This window comes from Lampris incognitus, chromosome 3, assembly GCF_029633865.1.
Source record: "Lampris incognitus isolate fLamInc1 chromosome 3, fLamInc1.hap2, whole genome shotgun sequence".
NCBI lineage: Eukaryota > Metazoa > Chordata > Actinopteri > Lampriformes > Lampridae > Lampris > Lampris incognitus.
In genome coordinates, this window is record NC_079213.1 from 63,855,780 (window position 1) to 63,861,779 (window position 6,000).

At 41.6% G+C, this 6,000-nt stretch overlaps 1 pseudogene; it reads left to right on the forward strand.

The window, feature by feature from the left end:
* The first annotated feature begins 363 nt into the window (after nucleotides 1-363).
* LOC130109784 (tripartite motif-containing protein 16-like) lies at nucleotides 364-5,010 on the forward strand (annotated as a pseudogene).
* The last annotated feature ends 990 nt before the right edge of the window (nucleotides 5,011-6,000 follow it).

A 6,000-nucleotide genomic window follows, 5' to 3' on the forward strand; every position in this document is an offset into this window, starting at 1 on the left:
TTAGTGGCTCTATTGATGTGTTAATATGTCCCAGTAACAGCAACACATCTGTCATGTTTCCAGTATTGTGGACTACTTCCTTATTAAATGCACTTTAATTTCATACGTCAGTAAAAAACGTCAGTAAAGGCATTGAATTGGAAAAGTTGTGTTCGAATTTTTCTTGTCAGTGTGTACATAAACAACATTTTTGTTGGTGATGGACTTTTTAACTCTGTCCCCTGCTTGCATCTGTTCTCCTGTAAAGCTCCTCCCTCTGGACAGAACAAGGAAGTCCCTCCCATTCTGTCTCCAGCGTCTTTTCAGAGAAAACAAAACTGTTGTCTGCTCTTTTCCGTTAGTGTGAGAGAGGCTTTCAGTAAAATGGCTGAGCACCAGCAGCAGGGGTTGTTGCTGGACAGAGATCAGCTGTGTTGTTCAATCTGTCTGGACCTCCTCAACCAGCCAGTCAGTCTTCACTGTGGACACAGTTACTGTAGAGACTGTATAGAGAGCTGCTGGGGCAAGGATGAAGAGAAGGGAGTGTACAGCTGTCCTCAGTGCAGACAGACCTTCAGTCTGAGGCCTGCCCTTGTGAAGAACACCATGCTGGCTCAGGTGATACTGATAGGAAGAGAAAAGTCATTTATAAGAGGCAGATGTGGCAGTTATTGTGCTGCTGGCAAAAGAAATACTCGTAGTCACATTTTAGTAGTTTGTAGCTTCAATCCATTGAAATGTAATATTATTATTGAGGTGTTCTCCCTATATCTGCGTGGGTTTCCTCCGTGTGCTCCGGTTTCCTCCCACCATCAAAAAGACATGGATGTTAGGGTTCATACTCCTGTCTGTGCCCCTGAGCAAGGTGATGGAAAGAGGAACTTGAGTTGTCCACTGCTCCTACACAATAGGATGGGTTAAATACAGAGAACACATTCATTGTGAGAATACAATTCGTTGTAAGAATACAATGTCAAATAAAGTGGCTTTCATTTTTTCATTTTCATATGTTATCCACACTATTTTACTCCTATTCTTATATTACTGTTTTCCCATATCTTATTTATTACTGACATGTTTTTCTGTTTTGTTCCTCACTTCATTCTAACTTAACAACATTAACATTGTAGTGATGTTGACGTTGACATTTTCTTTATCATTATTATCATCATAAGTAGTGATCGTAGTAGTAGTACATTTTATCATGACCACAGCAGATATTTCCTTTAAGACAGGATTTTAATATTTCAGATTGTGGAGAATCTGAAGACAACAGGGAACCAGCAGGCCTCTCCCTCTGCCGATGTGTCCTATGCTGGCCCCACAGATGTGGCCTGTGATTTCTGCACAGGGACTCAACCCTACAAAGCTCTTATGACCTGTTCAACGTGCCTGGCCTCCTACTGCTCCCCTCACCTCCAGCCTCACTACACTGTTCCTGTGCTGAAGAACCACAAGCTGGTCTCTGCCACTGCCCGACTGCAGGAGAAGATGTGCTCCAGTCATGACAAGCTGATGGAGGTGTACTGTCGTACAGACCAGCAATGTATCTGCTATCTGTGCATCATGGATGAACATAAGGGCCACGATACAGTGTCGGCTGAAGCAGAAAGGGCCGAGATACAGGTAGGACCACCACAACTTGTTGATCACCAACAAACAAGAGGCAGTCCTGTGAGGTTACATGCAGAAGAGGTTTGGTTATGGAAAACCTTAAGTTTCTCAACACAGAATATTCAGCACATCTAAAAGCCGAGGCTCCCAGTGTTACCTTAAAAACTACCAACCGACACAGAAATGCTTCCCTCTTTATTCTCCCTTTGCCCAGCTCCAATGTTTTGGTATGTTTTCTTCCAGAAACGGCTAGATATTAGTCATCAGAAAGCCCAGCAGAGAGTCCAGGAGAGAGAGAAGGAGATTAAGAAGCTGAGACAGGCTGTGGAGGATCTGATGGTGAAGAAAATGGATTAAAGTGTGTGCTATTGTTTGTCTGGTAAACTGACAAATTACCATGTTGGCCTCATGTTTTATCTTTCCCCCTATTTCATCCTTTTGTTTTATTGTCTTATTTCATTGTTTGAGTTTATTTGCTAAGGGATTTGTAACCATCTTTTTAAATAAAGTGTGACACAAATACAGTTTAAAATGCATCAGAGGTGGAAGAAAGGACTGGAATAAAAGTTCATATTAGTCACATGTACACTACCGTTCAAAAGTTTGGGATCACCCAACAATTTTGTGTTTTCCATGAAAAGTCACACTTATTCACCACCATATGTTGTGAAATGAATAGAAAATAGAGTCAAGACATTGACAAGGTTAGAAATAATGATTTGTATTTGAAATAAGATTTTTTTTTGTTTTTGTTTTTTGTTCTTAGAAATGAAGGCTATTCCATGCGAGAAATTGCTAAGAAATTGAAGATTTCCTACACCGGTGTGTACTACTCCCTTCAGAGGACAGCACAAACAGGCTCTAACCAGAGTAGAAAAAGAAGTGGGAGGCCGCGTTGCACAACTGAGCAAGAAGATAAGTACGTTAGAGTCTCTAGTTTGAGAAACAGACGCCTCACAGGTCCCCAACTGGCATCTTCATTAAATAGTACCTGTTAGAGCCTGTTTGTGCTGTCCTCTGAAGGGAGTAGTACACACCGGTGTAGGAAATCTTCAATTTCTTAGCAATTTCTCGCATGGAATAGCCTTCATTTCTTAGAACAAGAATAGACTGTCGAGTTTCAGATGAAAGTTCTCTTTTTCTGGCCATTTTGAGCGTTTAATTGACCCCACAAATGTGATGCTCCAGAAACTCAATCTGCTCAAAGAAGTGCCCATCCAACCAATCCAACTTGTGGGAGCTGCTTCTGGAAGCGTGGGGTGCAATTTCTCCAGATTACCTCAACAAATTAACAGCTAGAATGCCAAAGGTCTGCAATGCTGTAATTGCTGCAAATGGAGGATTCTTTGACGAAAGCAAAGTTTGATGTAAAAAAAATCTTATTTCAAATACAAATCATTATTTCTAACCTTGTCAATGTCTTGACTCTATTTTCTATTCATTTCACAACATATGGTGGTGAATAAGTGTGACTTTTCATGGAAAACACGAAATTGTTTGGGTGATCCCAAACTTTTGAACGGTAGTGTACATTTAGGATCCATCTGGTCCTTCTTAAATGAAATGCAGGTTCTTTACCAGGCAGGTGTTTGTATCTTTCTACTGACAGAGCTTTGCACAGACCGCAGTGGAGGACAGTGACAGGATCTTCACTGAGCTGATGCCCTCCATTGAGAGGAGGCGCAGCAAGGTGAAGGAGCTCATCAGAGCCCAGGAGAAGACTGCAGTCAGTCAGGCTGAATAGCTTCTTCTGCAGCTGGAGGAGGAGATAGAAGAGTGGAGGAGGAGCGATTCTGAGCTGGAGCTGCTGTCACACACTGACGACTACGTACATTTCATTCAGGTGTTGTTTATTCCCCAGATTAATTAGGAATTGTGATGTTAAAAATAGTACTAGTTGTTAGTAATTAGTAGTATTGAGTAGAAGCAGAATACTTCACAACTGCTATCATTAAACATTTGACATGCTACAGTAGCAGACGAGAGAAAAAAGGATACATGTATGTATGTTAACATTAGTTTACTGGAATATTAAATTATCTTTCCCTCACAGACACACACACACACACAGTTAGTTTAGAGACCTGCATTTATTTTTACAGGCTGTTATGTGACGAAGACTATTGAACATTCACACACGTTACATGTTGTGTCGGGCTTCACATAGGCTTACATTTAAGTTTATATTTGGGGCGAACTCAAAATGTTGGGGCTGAAGCCCCGGCAAAATGACATGGCGATGCCGATGGTTGTGTGGGACTTTTATCTTTCATGAAATAATAGTGATTCTTGGTACAAACGTAACTCTTCTTCTGTTTCTTGTTGTTCTGTGGAGAGTTTCAGGAAATATGGGAAAGGATTTGTAGTAAAGGTGATGAGCCACAATCTGTACTTGGTGTCCTAGTCAACTCATTGACCCACACAGCCAGATGGAGAGGGTTTTGTGAGAGACGTGTTTGATGAGGCGTCCTGTGTTGGAGACACAGAATTTAACTACATTCTCTTTCTCTGTCTCTCTCTCTCTTTCTCTCACTCCAGAAATTCAAGTCTCTCTCTCCCTCCCGGCTGGTTCTCTGGACTCACCGAGCATTGGTGTCCGTCCTCTGTGTTACTTCAGGGATGTGACTGATGCTGTGTCTGTCCTCAGAGACAAACTAGACCATATCATGACAAACACATGGCCCAGGATTTCATCTACAGGTAGCTGAAAGGAATGTCGAGTATAGAGAAAAACCTCCCTGTACACTTGCAGTCTCATCTAGTTTATAAACGTGTTGTATTTGTTGTACTTTTCGTTGCAGCGTCTGCTGTAGATGTCTTACTGCCACCAGAACCAAAGACCAGAGAAGACTGTTTACTGTGTAAGCAAAACACTGCAACATACAAATACAACAATTATTAAATAAATGACAGCAGGTTGACATTAATACTTCTTTTCTTTCAGATTGTTGTCCTCTCACACTGGATGTGAACTCTGGCCATCAATGTCTCTCCCTGTCAGATGACAACAGGAAGGTGACACTGACACCACGAGACTTGAATTATTCTCCTCATTCAGACAGGTTTACTGCCTATTACCAAGTGCTGTGCAAGGAGGGCTTATCTGGACGCTGTCATACAAAGACATCAAGAGATCATCAGATGACTCAAGATTTGGTTATAATGACAAGTCCTGGAGGTTAATCTGCTCTGGGGGTCGTTACTGGTTCAGACACAATGGTGTAGAAACAGGGGTGTCAGGTCCTTCCTCCTCCAGAGTAGGAGTCTTCCTGGATCACAAGGCAGGTGTTTTGTCTTTCTACAGCGTCTGACACAACGACCCTCCTCCACAAAGTCAACACCCCTTTAGCTCAGCCTCTCTATCCTGGACGGGGACTGTGGGGTACTAAACCGGTTGCAGAGGTGATGGTCTGGTAGGGAAGATCTCGGTTACGTGTCAGGATTTGTTCTGCGTTTGAAATATATGATTGGAAATAATTGACGAGTGGAAAGGGCAGAGCTGTCCTCAGAGGAAGACGTGTTTGGTGAACGGGTTCCTTTCACCACTTTCATTTCTTTGTCTCGTTTTCAAAATAATCTCAGTTCTTATCCAGGGGGGCCAAACGGGTGCTAAAAAGCAGCAACTGATGGATCTGGTTGGATCAAACAGAGTGAAGGAAGGTTAATTCAGCCCCACACACACAGACTGATAAATAAAGCCAGTTTTAAAGCTTGTTTTAGTCTTAGTAAAGATGCTGGTTGTTATGGAAGAGCGAGGCAAAGGAAATCAAACTAGTGATGATGGATATTGTAACTTCTTCATCCTGCAGCACATTTTGTAGTCAGGAGGGTGTTTTCTTTTCATTCTTGTCAGATAACAGTGTGAAAATCAAAATGTATGAAAGGAGTATACGTTAAATGGATGTTATTTAGCGACTCACAGCTTGTTTGTTGTTGCTCAAATCAGTAGAATGTGTTTCAGACAGACAGGGAGGTAAAAACATGGAGTGTAAACATCCAGATGGAAGATTGTGTGTGGTTGATGTTTAATAGATAGACGCTGAATGATAACATCCACATCAGAACAGCACAAACCTCGATGCATCAGATGAGGTGTTAAAAGACTTCCCCCTGCTATTAGTTTACCCCTTCTCTCTGAAATCCCCTTTAGCTTCACATGTAGAATTTACTGGACTCACGTTATGATTGTGTGTTTTAGAGAAATGTTTATGACATGTGCGACTTTAAAGAGCAGGGTAACCAAATTGACCGATTTGCTTAAAAATACTTTATAAATGTGGGAGATGTATTGCTGTTGACATGTTAAAATGTGTTGAGCTATGTATAGAACTGATTTGCGGAGTTAGACCGTTTTTGGGTATTTTTCTCCGTTTTCCTTTCTTGATTTTTTTTGGCCGGCTTCCTTGG